The following is a 24,421-nucleotide window of genomic DNA, read 5'->3' as shown; positions in this document are numbered from 1 at the left end:
GCAGAGGCAGGCCACAGCGCCACTCACCACAGCACCATCTGTAGGCTGTTCAAGTCCGTTTAATGCCAGGACTCTCTGAAGTGGGTACCGGAGGGTCACTACTTTCTAGACCGGGGCTGAGGTTCAAGGTCGCATGGCTAGAAAATAGAGGAGGCGGGATTCGAACTGACTCCTAGACTGGACCCGGAGCTGAACACATCGCCCTTAAAAGGCAGCACCCAAACTGCAGGTGGGGTGTCTGTCTCCTGCCCTGGGCAGCAAGCTTCTGGGGGGCACGAGCCCCCGTTGGGAAGGAGCCCCTAGTCTGATGCACTCCCACGGGTGGCCGCCGGCAAAAATCGCCGTCCCATTTGAATGGAGCTCCAGAGGGAGAAACAAGGACCCGCTGCAGACGAAGGGACATCTTCAGAAGAGGACGGTGGCAGCCAGTCCTCGGGCAGAGCGCAGCTCCAGCATGGCAATTTCGCACCATCAACTGAAGCCGCAGCCCCGGTCGATGTAATAGCGGGCGCACCATCAGGTTTGCCACAAACCATTACCCATTACCCCGGCTCGGCCGGCCCCCCGCGGCGCCTGCCGCTCCCCGCAGTTGGCTACATTTTAATCAGCTGCATTACGGGAGCGTCCCCAGAGAATCGCCGCGTCACTCGGCATGTCGCTGCTCACGGATCGGAGCAGAGAGGCTCCGAGGTGCGTTAATGCGGTGTGACACCGCGCAAGTTAATTTACAGAAAAATTAAACATCATTTGGAGCCGAGCATGGGGATGAGCGGGGGACTGGCCTGGTTTCAGACAGCATTTAAATGGCCCCGGGGTATTGATTCAGGAGGAAATCTTTGCAAAGATTCACGGTGGTCTATGAATCGTTGTCCAGAATTCCTAAACTCAGCACAGGCGCGGAACAAAGAAGACTTGGGAAGCGAGATATGGTCCCCAATTTAACAGCATTTATTTGGTGCCGGGAAGGATGGGGAACGTGGAAGAGGGGCATTGGGAGAGCTGGGGTGAGGGTGGGGTGGGGCAGGGGGAGGTGAAGGAAGCTTCTAGTCCCCGCACATTTCCCGAGCCAATTCCATGGGCCAAGCAAGGTTCTGGGGCCACCAAGAGGGGGCCACACTGTCCCTGACCTTGAGGGAAAGAGGGCAGAGGGCTGACAAGAGCAGGAGGGAGGGGGTCCTTCCTCTCCACCCCGTTGGTGGGGAGGGAACCCCACATTAAATAGTATGAGATGGCTGAGCGCCTGACACCGACACTGGACAGGCGAGCTCATCGGCAGTTTATAGGAAACAGACAGTCACAGCCTGGGGAAGGAAGCCGCCATGTGCCAGGTGAGGCCACAAGGGGTTGCACCCGGGAGCAGAGAGAGACACCGGGATCTGCGGGAGGCGGCTCTGAAGTAACAAGAGGGTGAGGTGGCCCCAGTTGCCACTGGAGAATGTAATTGAATAATTCTGCAGGTGGCAGGGAGGAAAAATCCACAAGTCTGAGAACCAGGCGGGGGTGGGGTGCAGCTAGTCTGGGTGGCAGGCGGGGGAACCCTTCCTGCCGGGTGAGGGGACATCTGGTGAGAGCAGCGGCGCTCCGTTAGGCCTTTGGGGTCCTGGGAGGCTCCAAGGTCAAGGCAGCATTTAATACGGCAGGTTCAGTCCAAGCCTTAACCGCGGGAGGTGAGGAGAGGTGGGAACCGTGAGCGGTGAGGTGCCGCAGGCTCCATGGAGCAGGTGGCATTCGAGGCTGGCCGTGAGGGATGAGCGGCGTTTCAGCTCCTGCAAAGTGAAAGAGAGGGCACGCAAGGTGTGGGACCTTCGTGGGGGAGGCATGCAAGGTGTGGGACCTTCGTGGGGGAGGCGTGGGGGAGGCAGGGCTTGGAAGAGGGGTGGAGAGTCCCCCGCGCGGGGAAAGGACACTGGTGTGGAGAGGGGATGGTGGTGAGGGAGGGGCTGGGAAGGTGGGAGGACGCAGCTTGCAGAGGGCCAGGAGTGCCACGCCGGAGGAATGGGGACTCTCCACGTGGGGAAAAACACTTGGAAGAAAAACAATAACCAGCAGTGATCACGGCGATCACAATGATCAGGCAGACAGATGCCACGGAGGAGTTGCGTGCCCACCTGGGTCTGGATGGCTCCCACACTGTGGCTCCAGGCCAGGGTCCCCCCTGAATTCCAGACTCAGAGCCCAGGCAGATCTCCATCCACATTTGCGTCCTGAGTGGCTGTAGGGTACCGGCCACAGCGTGAGGCACTGAGTCCAGGGGGGACAAGGCAGGGGTCCCCACGGTGCTCCTCTGCCAGCGGCCGGCTCCCTTCAAGAAGGCCGGACGCCTGGGCACGGTCACGCTGAAGTGAACACCGCTGTTCCTCCTCAGATCAGCACCTCCGCCTGGCGTCTCAGGAGGGGTTCAGCGCCCGCACTCCCCAAGCTGGAGCCCAAGAGGCCTGTCCCGGCTGCTCACGTCACCTGGCCTGCACGCCCCACCAGCGGTCATTTCCTCACCCCCTTCGTGGAAGGCGGAAGGCGACCGTCCCCCACTCCCTGAGGTTCAGCCGAGGGAACCAGCCGGGGGCTCTGCGGGCCCCCCTGTCCTGTGCGCCCACCTCGGAGTCCGTGAGATGCAGGCACCTTTGCCTCCCAGTCACCCCGCGTCAGTTTCCAGACGGAGCCCTGTGTACTTGCCATGTAAGTAAAACAGAATCACATGCTATTTCATGCTCTGCAATTTAAACAGCTGCTTACACCTCCCCGGAAACACTGTATTTAGTAACTAGCAGGCCTGTGTTTTAGTTTCAGTCTCTGCTCTTCCCAGCCGTTTATGAACGCGCCGGAGATTTCTGCGCAAACACAACCACATCTTCCATACACCTTTGACAGGCTTGACAGTCCCTTTGCCTTCTTTGCCTGGTGGTGATGGAGGCCTCACTTATCCTTGCCCCCCTCGGGAGTCTATAAATAGAGGGAGACACACACACACACACACACACACACACACACACACACACACACAGAACTTTAATGCTGCAAAACTGTTGAGCTCAAAAAAAACCTGCAGATGCATTTCCCCAGCCTCCAGGGTTCCCTTCGTCCCCAGGATGGCAGCCAGCAGCCCCTGGGCTCCTATATAATATCAATTATCTATTTTATACCACCTTCAAGGGCCTATGGAGGGCAGGAGGTCCAGAGCCAGGCCCTGGCTATGCAACTGCTAACTGGAATGGGTGCTGCTGAGTGTCCCCTCCCAGCAAGGCCTCTCTCAGGACTATTCCAGTTAGAACGATGACCACCTTCCAGGCGTGGGCGTGAGGGTGGGGGTGGGGGTGGGGTGTGACACATTCCTGTTCAGCAAATATTCTCTATGCACCCTGTGGGCACAGCACTCTTCCCTGCCCCTCTGATACTGAGCTTGACCTTGGGACTTGTTTTGACCAATGAGATGTTAGCGGACACGAGAGGAGCAGTGGGTTGAGGCATGCTTGTGGGAGCCGGCTCGCCCTCCTGCCCACCTGCCTTCCCCTGTGACTGGCATGTGCCCGAGTAACCCAAGGTCCGGTAAGGGTGGGAGCGCACAGAGCAGGTCCGGACCCCCTCACACCTCGGAGCCGATTCCAGCTGAGCCGAAACCAGATCAGCCAAGTCCCCACTGGCCAACAAACGAGCAGGTAACAGATGCCGTTGGGTTTTGGGGTTGGTTGTTAAGCAAGAATCGTGGACTCTCTCTAGGGGACAGGCCTCCTTTCCTTCCACATTCTCTCTAGCTGTTCTTTTGACTATAAAATTGTCGCTGCTGATTATATGCCCCAAAGAAGGGTATGAAGTTGGAGTAGATTTGCCAGGAGTGGAGGTCGTCTTACATGGAGTCAGACCTGTTATCTTGGCCAGGCTCCCCAGCAAACTGTCCCAGGACACCCCCCCCCCCATTACTTATCGATGTGGTTATAAATAGAGCAAAGCTAGCTCAGCTGCTCAAGCCAATTGGTCAGTGCCAGGCTCCAGGCTGGGGCCTTGTCCCCCTTAACCTCACGTGCTAACCGGCTGAACTTGTCCACTGTGACAGGGACCGTCCCAGCCCACTCAGGGAACGCCGGGTGCAGCAGCCCGGCCTCCTGGGGGCGCTGTCCGGCGTCAGAGCTGCTGAGTGGCGAGCAGGCCCCGAGCGCAGGGCTGCCGGCTGGGGCTCAGCCGCTGCTCTCCCGGCTCTGGCCCCTGCCCTTCCCTTGCCTGTGTCGCCACCCAGCCCAGTCTCTCTCTCCCACGTCTCCCGCTCACCCCCTACCACAGACCAGATCCATTACCCAGGAGGGAAAATGGTCCACCCGGCGTCAAATCTCCAAATCGCCCAGATAATCAATTTTTGACCACTGCGCTACAGAAGAGGGGGTCGATTTTGCTGCCAGCCATTGCTAGGCAACTGGAAGCCTTCACACCACCCTCGGGCGACGGGAGGAGCTGCGAACAGGGGCCCTCCCGGAGGGTCCTCGGCCTGTAAAACCGGGGAACCCAATCGCAGGGTTCTGCCGTTTTCAAGACTTTAGTGACGGTTCCTCCCACGCCCTGGGCTTGAAGCAAACCACATTCCTTTTAGTAGAACATTTTAAATATTTATACAGAGAGGCACTATAATGAACAGCCATGGGCCCATCACCAGGCTTCTATAATTATCGGTGGATTCAGTTTGATCTCATCTCTCACCCGCTGCTCCACCCCCGCCGTGGGGCTGTATTTAAGCAAACCCGGCATCGTGCACAGGTATGTCAGTGGGCGTCCCTGGCAGGGAAGGGCTCTTAAAAAGCAAAACCAAAAAAAACAACACTATTTTCTCTCTTTCAAGAAATTAACCTTAATTTCTTCAAAACATCAACTATCCAGTGTGTTTAACTGTCTCTATGTCATAATAATTTTTTTTTTTTTACAGTTTTAGTTTAATCAGGATCCAAATAAGTTCCAGACATTGTCATTGGTTGGGATGGTTCTTAGGCTCCTTCTATTTTTATTTTTTTTTAAGTTGTGTTGCTTTATTTTTTAAATTTTCTTAAATGTCTCTATTTTATTTTATTTTTTATGTTAGCTTCCTTTTAATCTACCAAGTGTCCTTGCTGAAAGGAGACTATCTGTGCTGTCGAGATCCCCCTGAGCTGACTCACTCATGGTGGTGCCACTGACTGTGTTCCTCCCTCCCTCCTATTTCCTACTGATTAGTAGTTAGGTCAGGCAGCTCGGTGAGGCTCGGGCTTGATGTGCTGGTAAGACTACTTTCTAAGTGGTCCTCGTCCGTGGTCTGTAATGCCTGCCCCCATTTCTCTCTCGGAAGACTGGCAGCTGTTGATTGCTTATTAAGGATTGGCAACCCGCCGAGTGGAAGGAGATGTGTGTGCAGTACATACATGTGACAAGGAAGCCGTGTCTGGGCTACATCAAGAGCCCTTAAAATTATTAAGGAGCCTGGCCGACGTGGCTCAGTGGTTGAGTGTCAACCTATGAACCAGGAGGTCGGGGTTCAATTCCAGGTCAGGGCACATGCCCGGGTTTCGGGCTCGGTCCCCAGTCGGGGGCGTGCAGGAGGCAGCCGATCAATGACTCTCTCACCATTGATGTTTCTCTCTCTCTCTCTCCCTCTCCTTTCCTCTCTCTGAAATCAATAAAGATATATTTAAAAAAAAAATTTATTAAGGGAAAAGTAGGCACCTCACTAGAGTGACACATCACTGTTTCTGAATAAAAGGTTTCTGGTTCCTTTCTCCTGGAACGTAATCCAAACATGAAAATCAATTAACGGAGAAGGCTTAGGCTGCAGCTGGAGAGAAACAGGACATTGGAGGGACGTAATGAGAAGTCATCTCCCGTCAACCGTGAAAATGGACGTGTCACGTGTTTAATGGAGGCGGAGAGGGGCTCCTCTGGAGAAACCAGCCGATCAGCTTTCCAAGCCTGGCTCACCAAGATGCTCGAGTTACTGAGGGATTCATCGGATGACAAAGAAAATCAATGTCAATAATTAATCTCCCGGACTCCTTGCTGCAGGCAGTGAAAAGGGCAGCCCCAGAATCCAGCATATCCACAGAGAGCACTCGGGGACAAAAATGCATAAACACCAGTAAATTACTTCGGAGCTTTCCCCCTTTTTTAATTAACTGCAGTAATTTTGTAGTAATCCCCACAGCTTGTGTCTTAAATTGGAAATCAGCTAAGGATCGAATCCACCTTCTGATAGCGTTTCCCTTTCCTGGGGCTCGAACTCGCCGCCGCAGCCCCAGGGCGGCGGGGACCGAGGCTCTCGGAGGCGCACAGGCCTCACAGACTCGGCCGACGGGGACAAGTGTCAGCAGCATTTGATTAGGCCCCGCCTCAGCTCAGGATTTAAGGAGCCCCGTCTAGCCGCGTGCCTGTGATGTGTGAACTGGAATAAGTTTTGAAAGACGATAAAAAGCTTTCCGAGGATGATGGCTTTGGGGGGCTCAGGTTCTCCGACTGCCTGCGAAGGAAGCGGCCAGGCCCTGCTCCCGCATAGCAAATGGAGCCCCCAAGGGCGATGAACTCCACAGGCCCCGACGCCGCGGGGGACCCGGGGCTGTGCACTTGGCTTCACAGCGCCACGGAGCCGCGGGGACCTCGCCCTCTAATCCCTTCTGCTTGTATGCCTTGCAAATGCGTTCCAAAGCCAGTTCACTCACATTATCACATTTGAGCCTCACAAAGTCCCCCTGAAGCAGCTATTACCCCATTTGACAGGAGAGAAAACCACCACCCGTGAAGTCTGATGTCAACGGAGAGGGACTGAAGGCACCAGCAGAATTCCCCTGCCTCCTGTTGAGCCTGGTCCTGGCTCCAGCTGGCAGGGCACTGGGGGTGGGGGACGGGGTGGCCCCAAAGGCCAGAATCATCTCTTTAAGGGGACCTATGGTGCAGGGGTTTCTCAACTCCGGCTGCAGTGGGAATCCTCTGGGAGCTTTAAATAGTACTGATGCCAGGAGCCCGCTCCAGGAATCCCGATTTAACGGGCCTGGGGGCAGCCTGGGCAGCAGGATTTTTTTTAAAATATATGTTTTTGTTGATTTTAGAGAGGAAGGGGGAGGAAGAGAAACATCAATAGACTGCCTCCTATTGCCCCCCACTGGAGTTTGAGCGGGAAGCGAACCTGCGACCTTCTGGTGCATGGACTGACACTCAACCACTGAGCCACACTGGCCGGCCATGGGCAGCAAGATTTTTAAAAGCTCCCCAGGTGAGTCTGATGCTCAGCCAAGGCTGAAACATTGCTCTAAACATTTTTTATCTTTTTGCTTTACAGTGAGCCCCTGGAAACCCTGCCTCCCCTCCCCGACTTTAAGGAAGCCGCTCAGTTTGGCATAGCATCTGCACTCGGTCAAAACTAACCCTGAAGATCTCAGCAGCTTGGCAAGTTACCCGATAGACTGGGCCCCTAGGAGTGGCTTCATTTTCTTCGCAAATAATAATCACTCCAGACTCTGGTGCGTTGAAACCCCACGCGGACCCTTCAGTACATGTTCTCACTTGAACGCGGCCACGGGGAAGCATTTGTGGATCCTGAGTGTCTACTCCCTCATCTGCAAATGGGGCCGAGCAACTCGCTCGTGGTTGCTGGGATTGGGGTTCAAATCTCTGACTGAGCTCTGGGCCTTTCCACCCGAACTGCCTTATGACACACGGTAGACGGTCCGGGGAGGGGACTAGGCTGCACGGGGGCAGGAGCGGGTGTTCTTTTCTGCAGAAAAAGAGCACCAGGGTTTGGGGCAAACCTGTGGCCACCGAGTGTAGGAGACTCACCCAAGGCTGGACACCCAGGCTGGTAGCCAAGCCTGGAGCCCCTTCCGGATGGTCCCGCAGAGGTTACAAATCATGACATCAGACTTCGGCATTTGAGCGGGTGGGTTGGGAGAGCAGGGTCCCCCGGCCAGGCCAGACCCGCTGGGGCGATCCCCAGGCAGAGGCAGGAGGCCGGCCCCTCTGGAGGCTGATGACCCACAGCTTGTTCTCCTCTTGTGACACCTGGAGCTCACCTGGCTCTGGCCTGGGATCTGGTTCTGGATGACTTTGTCTCTTTGGATCTTGGATGGGGCCAATCTCAGGACTGAACCAAGTAGGACCTTTTATGTAGAAGGATTTAAGAGCCACCAGGACCTCACCTCCCACTCACCCCTTCTGTGGAAGCTGCTGGAGGATGTGCCCCAGCAAAATGAGAACATAAACCAAGTTAGACCAAAACATAGGATCCGAGGAATGGGAGCTCCAAGCACAGGAAAACAGTGAGAGGAGGTCCCAGGGCCATGGGGAAGGGAAGCATGATTGAAAGGATGGCTCCGGGTCAGAGCAAAAAGAGGGGTCTCCAAAAAATTAATTTTTTTTAAAAAAGGTTCTTGCCCTGGCTGGTGTTGCTCGGTGGTTAGAGTGTCTGCCCAAGCACCAAAGGGTCTTGGGTTTGATTCCCCAACAAGGGAACGTACCTGGGTTGCAGGTTCGATCCCTGGCCCTCCCTGGTCGGGGCACGTGTGGGAGACAACCGGTGGAGACGTCTCTCTCACATGGATGTTTCTCTCTCCCCCCTCCCCTTCCAGTCTCTCTAAAAATTAATGGAAAAATATACTCTGATGAAGATTAACAACAGCAGAAAAATGTAGGAGGGCAGCACTTTGAGGGATCGGAGGGGACAGGGAAGGACTCTGGGATGGGGAGGGGCGGAAGAGTCCGAGAGGGACATCACAGGGTGTGTAGGGGCTGGAGAGCGGAACTGGAAGGGGCAGTGCGGGGCCCAGGTTGGGGAGTGCTTTGGCTAAGGCTAAATAAAGTAGGCTTTTCTCCAAAACCCACCGACCAAGAGGCTGGTGAGCACAGCAGCTTCCCCAGGCGGTGGGGTGGGGGGTGGCCCCGTAGCATGCGGAGTGGAAACAGAAAACTCCCGGCTCTGTTTTCAAGGTCAAAAGGTCATGACGCTGAACCAGGCAGAGGTCACAGCTCTGCAGGCCCTCAGGAGGTAATGCTGCTTCCCTGTCACCTCCCTGGGCGGTGGCTTGGATTTCACCGCTGTGCCAGGATCTCCAGCACAGTCAGCCTGCCCTAGCCCAGCCCCTCCTTTCTTAACCGCCCCCCTGCTTTCCTCCAGGGGGCCACCCCCACTGCCACCTTTGCTCAGTCACCAGAAAAGCACAGCCAGCCCCGCTTAGGAGCACTTGACGCGAGGGGGCTTCGGCAGCACGGCCGCGGCAGATCTCTGGGACTCGGCTTCAGTCACGACTCGGCAGAGCTCATCCAGGTGACGGGAGCCCGGAGGTTTGGCTGTACCAGCCTCGGAATTTTTTTGTTAATCTGGAGTGTCTCGTCGCATCATCTCCAACCAGTGGTGAGGTGTGTGTGTATCTGTGTGTGTTCATCCGTGTGTGTGCATGGCTGTGTGTGTGCGTGTGTGTTCACACGCTCTGGGCTGTAGCCTGGGTATCTGATAGTAGGGATGAGATCAGGTTTCACCTCGAAAAGCTCGGGGCAGGGACATTCCACCCTGGCCACCAGCCGGGCATTCGGTGGGTAGGACTCAAGCCATGCACGCACAGCCACGCAGAGCCACGCACACTCACTCACTCACACTCTGACACGCACGCATACAGTTGGGTATTCAGTGCCATGTGACATAGGCTCTGGGAGCCCCAGCAGACAGGCCTCCACCCTGAGCAGATATTCAGGCCCCACCCTACCCCCCAAGCTGCTGCCCTCAGGGAGCCTCCAGGCAGCGGGGCTGGGAGGCTGGGAGGCTGGGAGGGGTCGGCTCTGACCCTCTGGGCTCACTGCAGCCCCCCTGGGTGCCTGAAGCCTCTGCCTCCCGCCTCCCAGCGCCCGCAGCCCCACAGGCCCTGCTGTCTCGGGAAAGCCAGCCTCGCGCCTGGGGTCCTGTCCTGAACAGGCAGGGAAATTATTCCTGACCTGCTCCCAGCCCCCCTCAGCCCTGAGCGCCAGGGCGGGGAGGACAGACCCACCGCTGCCCACTGGGGCCCTCCCCAGGACAAGATGATCCCCCTTTCCCAGGCCATTCACTCCTAGGGGCGCCCGGAGCTCCCCCTTGTGGCAAAGTTGCGCAGGCGCAGCATCCGGACACCTGGGGTCCAGGTGCCTTCCTGACACCTGCAGGGGACTGGGAGGGTGGGGACTGGGAGGGGGGACAGCGCTGGCCCTCCCCCTCCCCCTAGAGGCCTGGGCGATGGGGAAGAAACCCGAATTTGAGTGCAGTGCTTTTCACAGGCAGAGGCCCTTGAATACCTGGAGATAGTAGCTCCGCGAGGACAAAAGCCATCCTCAGGTGTCATCCTGGACTCCAGCCAGGTGCTATTCTATACCTTTCTTAGCAACAATCTGCCCAGGGCACTTCAAAGCCCTCTGCAGAATTCCTAGAGCCGAGGGGGATCTCGGTGGGGGGTGGGGGTTCTCACTCCACCCTGGGACAGTTGCTGGGACAGGAAGTGCTGCCTCTCCCACCCTGTCCCCGCGGCCTGCCCCTGCCCTCCGGTGCCCGGCAGGACCCCCTGTGGCTCACCGGCACAGGCCCCAATCCTGAGGAAGAGCAGAAAGAAGGAAATATTTGTTTCTTTAGACATCCCCTGATTGTAAGCAGAAATCATTGTAATGAGAGCAAGTACCTTTGAATGCAACCATTCCTGTCCTAGGTCTTTTAGGTACATTGACTCATTGAGTCTTCCTAACACTTACAATGTAAAAAATTCCTAAGATGCAAACTTTCAAGGAAGGAAAAGAAAGCTCACCGTCCCACAGCACTTTCCCCGGCGCCTCACCTGTCACCTGGATTCTTGACCAGCTGGTGCCCGGAGCGCCTGCTCTGCTGCACATCGGCTCGTGACCCGAGGCCATTAGTCCCGGAGGCAGCCTCAGTGGCTGCATAGTATCCCATCTGCCAGATGCACCATCACTTGACCCTTCTCGGGGAAAATTCTGTTTTTACCCAGCGTGGGAGCCTATGTGATGCCAACTCATGGGGTTCGCTTGCTCCAGCCCTTTAGCTGCTTGTCTATCAACTGGAGGCTGTAAGAGCAGTAACATTTGCCCAAAGCCCCATGTGTGGGCATCTCAGAAGCGTGTGTTTACACAGGTGTGTAGGCCCATGTGTGAACATGCGTGCACCCACATGCTTAGACTTACCCTATAAGAACTTACACTTTCTAGGAATATGTTCAGAAGAATTTAAAACAGGCATTCAAGCAAATACATGTGTATGAATGTTCAATCAGCATTTTCACAATAACCAAAAGGTGGAAAGCACCCAAGTGTCCATCAGCTGATGACGGACACACAGACAGCAGAAGGGTACTCAGCTACAGAAAGAGTGACGTACTGACACATGCTACAACAGGAATGAACTCGAAAACATCATTCTAAATTAATGAAGCCAGACACGAAAGGCCACACGTTGCATGATTCCATGTATATGAAATGTCCGGGGTAAGTCCACAGAGAGAGGACTGGCGCTTGGAGTGGGGAGGAGGAATGGGGGTGACTGCTAAGGGGATGGGGTTTATTTTCAAAGACTTTGGAATCCGATAGAGGTTGCACAACATGGTGAGTGTACAAAATGCCACTGAAATGTTCACTTTAAAATAGTCATTTTATGTCGTGAATTTCACCTCAATTTTTTAAAAATGTCACACTAATAACTCCTTTCAAGCTTGACTCACACAAGTTACCCTTTTGTGGTCAAACACTCCTTCTGGTTTTGCTGCCCATTTCCCAGAGGCCTGCAGCAGAGCCTCTGACCTTGGGCAGCTGAGGCTCTGACCTTGGGCAGCTGGGGCTTTGACCTTGTGTATCTGAAGATGCCTGTTTTGCGGGCACTGGCTCCATGGTCCTGTTCTCCCCCCTCCCCCAGCCCCCTCGGTTCTGGGACCTGTATGTGCCAGAGAACGGACGGCAGTCACAATGTGGGATCGGGATGACCGTGCGGAGAACTTTGGACCCTCTTTTTTATTTTTAGACCGTGCCCAAAAGGAACAAGCAGCCTGGGGCAAGGTTTGGACAATGGCCAGTGCTTCTGCGACTTTTGTCCTGCTCTGGGAGCCCCTGAAGGAAAGTTGGATACACCTTCCAACAACCGAAGGTTTGTCTCCTTAAGCCAGCCCGGGAGCGTAAATCCCTTTTAAGTCTCCTTGGAGACTGTAGAATCCCACGTGAAATTCGTTAGGAAGCAGCCCACCTCCTCCGGCCCCCCACAGTGCTCCGAAGAGCTTGGGGAGCCCCCCTCGCCAGCCCTCCCCTCCATCTCTGAGTAACAGGGGTCTTGGTTACTGGGAAGCCAGAGCTCCGGTCGGTCCCACTGCTGGTCACCGCAGGTGCACACGACACTCCTAACATTGCCTGTCAAGCAGTCCCCGCGTCCCGTCGCCCTGACCTTGAAACGAGGAGAAGGTTAGCATTCTCTCCCTCCCTCACGCCTACATCTGCACCCCGACACCGGCAGCAGCCCCGACGTCAGTCCGCTCCGGCCACGGCGAGCTGCATGAAGGCCCCCGGTGAGCCGGCTGGGCGCCGTGCCCGGCTCCAGCCTGGCATCCGCCACACTGTGCGGGGAACTGCTTAGGCAGCTCCGAGTGGGTGCTTTTAGCTGCAGCGACGGAGACCCTGAATCCGTTTGGCTTTATCGTTCGGGTGTTGCTGTCCCGGAGCGGGCGCTGCGGGGGAAGGGCAGGGAGCAGGCGGGTGTCAGCTGAGCAGCAGTGTCACAAGCACCCAGCTTCTTCCCCGCTGCTCTGCCCTCCCCGGGGTGCTGGCTGTGGCCCCGAGCTGGCCCCCCCCAGGGCCCTTAGGTGGCCGGGACAGCTCCAGGCACCCGACCGGGGAAACAGCATTCGAAGGACGAGCCCTGAGGGCCTGGCCCAGTGCTCAGCAGGCTCCTCCCCGCACTCATTCCTCAGAATGGAGTAAGCGCTCATTCCTGGGCCAATCGCCGGTCCTGGAAACAGGGTTCCCTGGATCACAGTGACCCGTGGTTCTCAAAGTGGGGTCCCCAGACCAGCAGTATCAAAACACATGTTAAAAGGCTCCCTGCGTGGTATAGAAGGTTTAAAAACTCCCTTTGGGGTTCAACTGTGCAACCAAGCCTGAGACGTGACTCATATTAGTTCATTCACTCAAACATTCATTCATCAAACACTGACCTCCTCCTCTGTGCTAAGTCCCTGATATAACCCAGGCTTCGGGGGGATGGGTGAAGAAGCCACCATCCCAGCCCTTGAGAAGCTTACAGTGAAAGTCCAGTGGAAAAAACAGGCTGCCAACTAGGAAAGGACTGGTGTCTAAAAGGCTCCGTCACAGTACTCAATTATTTTTTTCTAAGCAATTTTCTTCTAATTTCTAACGGAAGCATAATTTACATACACTGAAATGTAGATATCTTTAGTATAAATTGGATGACTTGATAAATGCATACCCCAGTGTCGCCCATTCTCTTATGAAAATATACAACATTTCTCTCACTCCAGAAAGTTCCCCCAAGCCCTTTCTCAGCCCGTCCCCACCTCCCCTGCCTCCCGCCCCCCAGCCCCAGAGGCTATTCTCACTTCTGTCACCACAGATTAGGTTCCCCTATTCTAGACCTCCACCAAAGTCGGATCACACAGAATGAGCTCCTTTGTGTCTGGCTTCTTGAAGTCAGCATAGAGCCAGATAATTGCATTTAAGCGACTTTAATTTCATGCAGTCTGTGTGCCGGAGAAGGCTCCTACATGCGGCATCTTTGTGTTGGAATTCAGAATTAGCTTTTGTTGGGCCGGCACGTCTTCCCCGCCTCCCTGCCTCTCCCGCCTGGCTTCAAAGACCCTGTTTTATTCAGAGGACTTCAAAAGGACTCTGCGCTCTGGCACGGGGCCTCACCCTTGGCGATGGGGGAAAGCCACAGACCCTGCAGGATGGGACCTGCTGCTGAGGGCCAGAGGTCATGCGATGTGGGCTAGGAGACGGGGTGGAAAGATGCGGGATGAGCCCGTGCATTCATTCCCTGTGGCCGCGGTGACACATGGCCACAAATGCAGCAGCTTCGTGCAGCTGGAACGTCTCAGCTCACAGGTCAGACGCCCAGCTGCGCTCTCCTGGTCTCCCTGCTCCGGATTTCACACAGGCAAAGCCAAGGGGCCCACCAGGCTGGGCCCCGTCACAAGGCTCCGGAAAGAGCCCATTTCCAAGGTCACTCAGGTGGGCTGACTTTTCTTGTCATGCTTCCCACGTGCCCCCTCCCACGATGGCAGGCGGAGGCCTCACGCTTCAGACTTCTCTGCTCTCTCTTCTCACGTCAGCTGGAAAAAGTTCTCCCCATACAGGGGCTCGTGTGATTAGATCCCCCACCCACCACCAATAATCCCAAATAAGATCCTTAGTTTAAGATTTCTAACTTTGGGTATATCTGCAAAGGCCCTTTTGCCATATGCAAAGTTTGCACATCCCCAAGACCACCGTGAAGGTCTGATAATTCACTGGAAAGGCTCACGGAACTCGGGAGAAAATTCTGTTATACTCACAGTCATGATTTACTACAGTGAAAGGGCAAAGAGTAAATCAGCAAAGGGAGGCGGCGGGGGGCAGGGGCCAGGAGAGACAGGCGTGAGCCTCCGGGTGTCCTCTCTGGGTGGACGGGTGTGGATAGTGCGCAGTTCTCCCAGCAACAATGGACACCACCACCACAGAGCATCGCCAGCCAGGGTCGCGCACCTGAGCCTCGGTGGCCAGAGCTTTTATTGGGTCTCGGTCAGGTAGAGATCACTGACCACCCAGGCGGCTGACCTTGGTCTGCAGCCCCTCCAGAAGTCACGCTGGTACACGTGGCTCAGTGGCCCCCCCGCCCTAAATCACACCGTTAGCACAGACTGTCGGGGCGGCCCAAGGCCCCCAGGTAAACGAAGACGCTCTTATCAGGCAGGCCCTTCCGAGGGCTCAGGGGGGACCTCCCAGGAGCGGAGGGCAAAGACCGAGGCTCTTGTTGGCCGAGGTTCATCGACTGCCCACCATGTACCAGGTCTGGGAGAGGTGGTGGGCATCTTCGGGGGCCATCATTCTGCCAACCCGTGAGGTCGGCCTCCAGATTCCAGTGCGGCAGCGTTTCCCAAAGCGTGTCGCCTGGAACCCAGGCCCCATCAGGCGGGTGGTGGTGAGGCACCTGTGCTGGGGTTCTTTGGCCAGACTGCTTTGGGAGCCGATGTTCCTCTGCACCCTCCTTTCTCAGAGACCACGTGGGCTTTGACGGAAGCCTGGGGATCCTGCCGCAGAGAAGCCCGCGCCCTTCACGCAGCCCAGCGTTGCCCCAGCTGTCATGCCCACGGAGCCCTCCTTATGCCATCTCCTGCAGCCTCTGCCACCCAAAGCCTTCCTTCTGGCTCCATCCTCATGACAAGGCGGACGCCTCCCCTGCCGGCCTGACGCGGGGCCTTCGCCCTGGGTGAGCACCTTTCTGTACGGAGCGGGCTCGGCAGAGCCAGGGCCCGCTTTCAGCCCCGGCTCCAAGACTTCCTTTTTATTTTATCTTTTCCATCACCACCGATCCCAGCTGTGCCTTCTTCCCCCTCGCGCCCCCCCCAGTCAGCACACTGTTGTCCACGCCCAGGACATGTCTCTCTTTTTGCTCAACCTTTCCAACCCCCCCGCCCTGCCCCAACCAGAGCCGTCCGCCTGCTCTATGGGTCTCTCTTTATTTTGCTTCCAAGACTTTCTGACTGTGGCTCTGCGTACGGCTCAGCCTCTCCGACCCTCGGTCTCTTCCTCGGTGAGATGGGTGTTGCCATTTCGTTTCCTCTTTCAGAGGGCCTTCGTTAACTAGGTAACGCACACGAAACGCCTGCATCATCCGGCACACGTGATCAACGTTAGCTGTTATGGTGGTATTTATTTTTTTAAGAACTGGCCCTATGACACCCATGAGGACCCCCTGGGGTGCTGGAAAACCATCTACTTCTAAATGGAGGGCCCAGCCCGACTCCCCGAGGGTCCTTCTTACCAGAGGATCCTGTGCATCCGAACATCGGGCTCCCAGCCCATCCTCACCGCATGCTGACCCTCTGGTCCCCCTTCCGATGGTCTCTCATGGAGACAGGTGGCTGCAGTGCCCTCCCATCTCCTGCTGTGGGTCTTCTGGGCCCCCCCCTTCTATCCCCTCGCGATTACAGACTTGGTCCAGGCTCGGTCTTTACTGCCACCTAGTGGCTCCCAACTCAGCCCAGGAGGAGTGTTTCGGCGCCGAGACCAGAATGCCACCGGCTTTCAAGATGATGCTGTGCAGTGTCCAGTTGTTCTGGGTGTCAAGGAATATTCTGGAAAACCAGGCCTTCCCAGGTCGAGTGGCCAGCCTTTTAGTATGTTAGAGAAATGTCTTACCCAGGCTGTCCCAGAGCCTCGGGGAAGATGACACCTGGTGGCCAGGGATGTGCTGACAAGGGGAAGACGTTTGAGCGCCCAGCCCCTCCAGGGCGGCCAGAGCAGCCCCCCCCCGCCATGGTTGTGAACCGTGAAGCCCGGGGAGGGTCTGTTGTGCTGAGTGACAGGCTGTTGTGCTGAGCGACAGCCTGGGACAGGACGAGGAATAAATGCCCAGGCATTACGGCGGCGCAGCCAGCCTCCGGCCGCCCCAGGCTGGTTCTCCGTGCCACGGTGGAATCGGAGGCTTGCCAAGAGATCCACGGGAGGGAGGGAGAATTTATAAAACACGTACCAGCCACTCGTTCGGTAGCTGCTGCTTTGAAGGGAAGACGTGAGAAGAATAGAAATGTAGCGACCGATACGGCGACGCTGGCGTGTTTGTAGGACGTGGCCACTTGGGGTAGATTTTCTTTTCAAGCTCCATTGAAAATCAAAGAAGCTGTGAAACAGTGGACGTGGAGGGTCTTTGAAAAAAAATCACATGTCAGAAGTGTTGCTCTGGACGAGAGGTCTTCTGGGTTCAAACCCCTACAATTACTGTTCTCCTGAATGCTGTTCCAGATAAAGCCTATGCTTCCCGGCAAGCGTAGGCCTTTGCTCACCCGTGCAGAGGAATAAAACTGCCCTTTACGGCGAACTCCCTTGTACCAGGCGCAGAATCCCGTTCATTCCTACTTATGAAACGAGCACAGCTGCGCCCACTCTACACGTGAGGAAGCTGAGACTGGAACAGAGAGGTTCGGCGACAAGCCTAAGGGAGCTCAGCTCCCAAGTCATAGGGCTGAGGCTGAAATTGGATCTGTGTGAGTGCAGACCAGTTTTTCATTCTTTCTTTTACCTCCGAGTGGACATAATATAGGCAATTTAAGTTGCTGTGAAATATTTTTGCAAGATTAAAATGTTGTCCTCCCCATCAGGAGCTCCCTGCAGCTCACGGACCAAACCTGGAGGCGATCAGAACCAGCCCAAATCAGCCCAACCAGTCCTGCTCCCTCTACTACGCCCATGAGGCTCACTAAGCCTTCAGGGCTCAAGCCTACCGGCCCCCCCTCCCGCACTCTTTCCCCCCCAACATTTTGTTATGAACATTCTCAAATATACAGCAAACTTGGGGAAAATGCACAGGGAACACTCATATCCCTACCACTTCGATTCTACCATTAACATTTACTGCTCTTGCTCCATCTGTCCATCTGTCCCTCCCTCCCTGCCTCTTATTTCTGATGCATGCACCGAGCAGGCTTTCGACAGACCGCGTCTCCCTACTGCTTCTCGTGCTCTAGGGTTCTCCCCTCAGCTTAGGGGTTCATCTCCATGAACCAGTATCTCGAGGGCTGCGGCCCTTTAAGACGGCGTTGGAGGACCCAGCTTCCAAGCCGCGAGCGACCCTCTAGCTTGCTGCGTCTATGGTGAGTCGTCACTTCCGACCGGAAGTGCGCGTGTTCCCCGCCAGGAGCCCGGCGGTGGGCGGGATGGGGAGACGCGTGGTCGCTGAATCCGAGAGGATGTTGGAGCTCGGCTGAGGCGGGTCGCGGGTGCCCGGTCCCGACGCGCAGGTTGACGCGGGGCTGTCGCTGTCCCCGGCGCTGGCCGGCGGCCTCGGGCCCCGCCCCGGGCTGGCAGCGAAACTCCGCCGGGGGCTGGAGGCCCCAGCGTGGGGCCCGGGCCCTCAGGGCCGGCTGCCCGCTGAGCGCCTGGGGCGGGGCGGGGACCGCGGGGGGCCCCCGGTTTGAGGTGAGCGGCTGCAGGAGGCGCCGCAGCCGCCAGAAAGGCCTCGGGTCCCCGGGAGCGTGTAAACATCGAAGGAGACTCGTCTTCCTACGACTTTCTTTCCGCAGGGGGTCCTCAGGCGATGAGAAGTCGCCGGGCCGAGGCGTGCGACGACGAATGCGTCCTGCTCCTGGTCGGTGACAGCCTTCCGAGTGGCCGCAGGTTGGGGGAGCCAGGTATGCGAGGCTTGGGGACGGGGTGTCGTGAGGCGCGTGGTCTGGGGGAAAGGCGCCTGTGTTGCTGAACCTGCCCAGCCGCGGGTGCGGCCTCGTACCAGGCAGCCCTCCCCTGACCTAAAGCAAATCCCCGGGAGAAGCTCCTCCTGGGTTTGAATTTGCAGTAACAGGTGTGAACATCCTAGCAGCAGTTTGATGATCATGTATGATACTGCAAACAAGGCCGGCGCCGGGAGGCGGAGGCTGGTGTAGCCCGTCCCAGTGAGCAGGTGGTCTGCCAACAGAGTTGGCCTTAATAAACGTTGATGGGTATTTTGGCCAGGCACCCCAGTAACTGTTAGGGATACAAATGAACAAAAGCCCTGCGGTCCCTTGTTCTCAGGGAGCTATGCCCAGTTGGAGAGAGGAGGGTAGGTTATCGCGCTCTAGAGGGTGAGGAGAACCCTCTGAAGGAAGGCACAGTTTTCCATGAGAACAGGTCTCACCAGGAGCCTGATGGAGACGGGAAAGCATTCCTGAGGATGGGAACCTTGAGCTAGATTCTGAAGGATGAATAGGAGTTTGGCAGGAAGGCCAGGGGGCAGCACGTGCAAAGGCCCGGTGGTCTAGCAAGTGTGGCTGGTGGAGGAACTGAGAGAAGGCCACGGTCGGGGAGAAAGCAGGGTGGAGAACAGTGTGGAAAGAAGCTGAAAAGGAAGGTAGGGAAGGGCCTGGGTCGCACAGGGCCCGTGGCTCACGTGAGCTTTTTGTTTTTTTCCTAAGGATATACGGGAGGTCATGGGTTTTAAATGAGAATGACATGGGAAAATCTGTAGTTTCAAAAGAACAATGTTTGCAAAAAAGGGGCTGGTGGAAGCAGGGTCACCACAGGGCACCTTCCACATCGTATTCTGGGTGGAAAGCAGAGTTTAGATTTTGGAGGGTACTTTGTGGCACTAACTGGTACATTCTCTGAGTGTTTGGGCTGCTCCAAAGTGGGATGAAGACTGACAAAGGGTACTTTCTTTGCAGGTGAGTTTACTGGAAGATTGGCCTGTGCACTGGGTGAAAATCTGCCAATTTCAATTCTGCCTGGTCCTCTGGGCCTGAACTGTCATTGTTTTGTTTTAGCACCTTCCAGGTTTGTTTGGTTTAATTGCTGACCACATAATTTTTGAAGGCTGACCTACATAAGACCCTGTTTTGTATGGCTATGAATAAATGGAGTCAGACTCTAAGGAGACTTTGTACACACTATGTTTTCTGTGCCCAGTATCTGACCTCCACCCCTTTTCTCCGGGACCACACCCCAAGACACAGTCTTCATTGATTTGCCTGCACACTAAGGCAATGTGCTGGGTTCCTTCCTGGGTGGTGGGTGGGAAGCTAAAACCCACAGGAGGAGACTCGTGGGAATCTTTCATGTGGCTGATGCCACTAAGTGTGGCTCCTGGAATGTTCCCTGACTGGTGTGGGTGTGGTGATGGCATACTTGTTTTCCCCAAAGACCACATGTTAAAATAGGCTGCAGTGTATCATGAATGGGCCATAGCATTTATGACGTTTGTTCCTCTGGATTATGTTGGAGGGTTGAGGCACACAGGAGTCGTCTCTCAAAGAAGTGGTAGCAACGGGTAATGAAATGTGTGGTCCTTAAGAAGTAATTTTAAAAAATGTTCGCATTATTTTAGAGAGAGGAAGGGAGCAGGAGAGAGAAACATCGATGAGAGAGAAACATGGGTCAGCCGCCTCCCGCATGAGTCCTACTGGGGATTGAGCCCACAACCCGGACATGAGCCCCTACCAGGAATCAAACCAGTGACCTCCTGGTGTGTGGGACGACACTCAGCCAACTGAGCCACATCGGCTGGGCAGAAGTAGTCTTTTTAATGTTAAAAGTTTGCTATGGGACACACAAAGCCTGGAGTAGAAAACGTGAAATTTTAAAGGATAGCTATAACAAGTCAAAATCTTGAACTTCTCTCTTTGTCCATCAGAGGGTGCAGTGTTACCAGACTGTTCTCTCTTGTAACTTGGTACAAAGGTTTTTGGTTTTTATTGGTAATTTAGCCAAGACCTTATTTCACTGGAAAGTTATGCAGGAAGTTAATCTGCAGGGTTGGGCTCTTTCTTTGGAACCTGCCAGGGTGTCTCAGTGGCATACAGTTCTTGAGAAGTGTTTATTGTGTCATATGGTTCATATTGTGTCATGTGAACCAAATGTGGTCATGGGACGTGGCCGGGACATGGCACTGGGGGATGAGAGCACGTTCTAATGCAGCTTTTCATTGAGATTCTTTGCCGGTGGCGACAGCTGGTTTCACTCAGTGCGGCTTGAGTAGAGAGTAAGGAGTCCGATGCAACACATACCGGTATTTGAAGTCCTGGCCAGCATGTTAAGGGTTTAAGAGGGCTTAAGGGTGGCCAGGACATTGCTCATACTTGGACTTGAAAGGTACGTATCAACACCGAGCAAAGTTTGTTCAAGCCAGCACTGTTTAGAATCCTGATTGCCGTACGTTAGGAAAGTGCTGTTGATCTGGAAAAAGGGTTATGACTCTGAAAGTGTACTTTTAGTGGAGTGCTCAGAGTTCTCTGGTTTACGAGCCTGGGTGACAGCTTTCTGATGGATTAAACAGATGTCAAATTGAAGCCCCACTGGGCTTCCCTTCCAGTGCAGGGGAGGTGACACGCTGGGTGCTCTGGGAAAAAGGAAACCACAGGGCTAGGGTGGGGCGCAGTGGAGTGTACAGTTGTAGGTAGGGTAGTCAGGAAAGGCCCCAAAGCCTAAGGTGAGGGAGTAAGTCATGTGACAGCTTGAAAGTATTTTAGGTCGAGGGAACAACCAGTGCAAGGCAGCCAGTCCAGCCAATACAGAGGAGTGTGAGCAAGAGATGTTTGTAAGGAAGGTTGGAGGGGACGGGACCAGGTCTTGCAGGGCCTTGTAGGAAAGTTTGACTTTTACAATGAGTAGTGTCAGCTCATTTTTTCATCTTTTAGGGCCATTTTTCCCCCTGACAGTGTAGGTTACATTAGAAATATTTTCTGTCTGTGCTGACAGATTTGCCCATTGAGCCAGTCCCAGATTTCTGCATAGGGAGTGTGTTTTTTCCCTTGGCAGCTGTAGGAGGCTTATTCTTGGCTCTGTTGAATCCTAACTTGGGTGAATGACATGGAAAAACAACACTTAGCCATGACAGGTAAAGTTCCTGCAGCCTCGTGCCCTTCACCTTGTAGGTGAAGCCAGAGAGATTGCTGAGTGCCTACCTGCCTCAGAGTGGCAGGGACCTCAGCCCCGTGGTGCCATGAACACCTCCTGCACTGTTTGTATTCCTGCCTTTGTCCACCTTGGAGGAACCATGTGTTTGCTTGTCATTCCAACAGAGTAGATAAGTTTTTTTGAAGTCACTATTTAAACTGCTATCCAAGGACTAGAGAAGAAGTACATTCTCCTGTAACCCTTACAAGGTAGAAGCCTGTTTCAGTTTTATGTGGTCACACATGATGAATGCATTTAAAACAATTATTCGTCCTAATGTTTTTTCAGATGAATTATGCAGCTCCAGCAGAAAACTAGTCCTTTCATTGCAAATTTAAAGTGGAGCCGCATGAGTCGCTGGAAGGTCACGTGTCCCTCGGGCCTGTTGGCCCATGCAGCTGTGTGGTGGTTACGAAACGCTGTATCCACTCTCAGCAAAACATTTAGATGTTGCACAGACTTAAAATAAGATGCACACTTCTTTTGAACAACAGAACCTTGTTAACAAAACCAAGAGTCGGTTTTTAATGCTGATTTCCACTGGAGGCTGTCTGTCCCCAGTGAGTTTTTTAAGTGAAACTTCTGGCCTGCGTCCCTGTGAATTACGGGCAGAGCTCTGTAAGTGGCCTTCACGAATGTGCAATCTCTGTTCCAAGTTTCTCCAGCCCTTTGAAAGGTAGTGAGGGAGGTAAAAAGAAGATATTAAGTCAGAATGAAACACTTCCTCTGGTGGTTTTAACTGTAAACCACTGCTTGTTGTTTATAATTTTTTCCTAAAGTAACACTGCACTAGTGCTAAAAGTTCGTAGGATGCAGAGCCTGACAGTGAACAGTTCCCTGCTCCACCCACCCCGTGTCCTGCAGTCCTCCCCACAGGGAGTCGTTTTCAGCTCGCTAGCTCAGTCTCCAAGTTCACTGTTTTTCCCGTTTCCAAGCAGCAGGCTATGTGCTGCTCCCTTTGACTCATCTCACCTTTGCCTGCTGACTTGCCTTCTGGTGGATTCAGGCTGGGCTCCACTGGCCTCCCTCTGCCTCCCCTCCCCATCCTCCCAGTACAGCCTCCAACTGTGTCTGTTTCAGTTGCAGTCAGTGTTTATGTTGTGCATCCAGCAGGACCCCCAGCACCTGGCGCGGCAGCTTCTCTGCGTTTCCTTCTTGTTACCCTCAGTTGTCTTGCTGTTTCTTGGCTGGGCTTTCTTTGAACCTCCCACTAATTCTTCCCACATGTCCTGGTAGCCTCGGCGTAACTGCTCTTGAGTCCACCACAGTGAGCAATCTAACCCAGTTTTTCCTTCTATGAGGGAGAGAGGACTTTGGAGCATTTAGTTAGGAGTATATGTTAAAGTTTTGTTCTGATCTCGAGTGTCAGGGGAAAGGCCCCAGTAGGTGAACCCAGAAGTTCATTTTTAGGTAGGGATGTTTTATAGGAAAATAAAGGCTGGATTATCATTGTCAGGCTAAACAGAAAGAACTGCTGGCTAAAGGTCCTGACAGTCCTCTGGGCAGGTGGGTAACTCATTTCCCAGAAAACTTACAGATTGTATCAGGGATGCCAGTCTCATGCCAGAAGGAGGGTATGAATTATGTCAAGCAAAAAGGGCTGTCCCAAGCCTGGTTTAGACATTTTTATTTTATGGCCCCTCTTTTTGACCTATGTCCCATTTGACTTGGTCGAGAAGGCCCGTCCTATTGCATTTTGTTTTAAGAACATAAATGAAACTGTTGCCGAGTTCATTGCTTTCCCAGGCAGTACACATGAATCCCCTGGATTTGTCAGGTGCAGGTTCTGGGGTTGCAAGGCTAGGCTGGGGCCTGGGACTCTGCATCTCTCACCAGCTCCAGCACTGCTGGTCGGGACCACACCGAGGAGTGAGGACGGGCACTTTCTGCTCTGGACGTTTCTCAGGTGGTGGGCTTAGGTGCGGGCTGTTCTGTGACGGTACCTGTGTCTTCTCCAGTGAGGCGCGTCAGTCCTCCCAGAGGGGATTTATGACATTGAGTTCTTTGGGGAGGTTCTGCTTTTTAGGAAGATAAGGGGAGTTCAGAAGACAAAACAAGAAGACCTCGTTCTGGAGCCTGTTACCTGCCTTTTTAAATCTAAGTTTAGAAAGGGAATCGGAATCACCCAAAGAAGGGGAAGTTGAAATGACTCAGATCCGGCCCGAGTCAGGGGAGAAGTAGGCTCCGGCCTCGGTCCTGAGCTTCCCCCCCACTTCCCCTCAGTCCTGAGCTTCCCGCTCCGCCCTCGCCTCTGGGCAGCGGCGGTCCCCTGTGAGTACTCTGTCCAGCCAGCAGGTGGTTTCGCATCACTTGCGAGTTCCTGAATCCCCCAGGCCTGTAAGTACCCGCCAGGGAGTCCTCACCTGTGTTTTCGGGAAAGCAGCTGGTGTGGCAAGTTTCAATGACCAGATTCTGGGGCAGGATGAAGACTCAATTTACTCAGCCACTTGAGCTGTAGACCCCCGGGGGTGGGGGTGGGGGGGGCAGAGTTACCAAAAAAATCAGGTTCCAGTCCTGGCCAGTGTTGCTCGGTGGTTGAAGCATTGCCCCAGGTGGGTCCAGGAGGCAGCGGGTCGATGTTTCTCTCTCCCTTCTCTCTCTAAAAATCAGTGAACGTGTCCTCAGGTGAGGGTTAAAAAAAAAATTAGCTTTCCCTAAAGACCACCTAACCCACACTGGGCAAGGTGAGGCCCGGTACTTCACTTCCACTGCATTTGCTCAGAACAGGTGTCTCGGCCGCTGTCATTCTTTTCAGCACCTCACAGGTAGAGAGGGCCAGGCACAGGGACAGTCTGCCAGAGTCCCGCAGCCAGCGAGTGCTGCGTTTGAATGTGGC

At 54.6% G+C, this 24,421-nt stretch overlaps 1 long non-coding RNA gene across 1 annotated transcript; it reads left to right on the top strand.

Moving 5' to 3' along the window:
* The first annotated feature begins 17,843 nt into the window (after positions 1–17,843).
* Positions 17,844–19,583, top strand: LOC308546726. Its single transcript, XR_013997381.1, has 2 exons — positions 17,844–18,333; positions 19,359–19,583. It is a non-coding gene; the product is annotated as an uncharacterized lncRNA (long non-coding RNA).
* Positions 19,584–24,421: the final 4,838 nt, after the last annotated feature.

Source organism: Miniopterus schreibersii (assembly GCF_964146895.1).
Source record: "Miniopterus schreibersii genome assembly, chromosome: 16".
NCBI lineage: Eukaryota > Metazoa > Chordata > Mammalia > Chiroptera > Miniopteridae > Miniopterus > Miniopterus schreibersii.
This window is presented reverse-complemented; position numbering and strand designations above follow the sequence as displayed.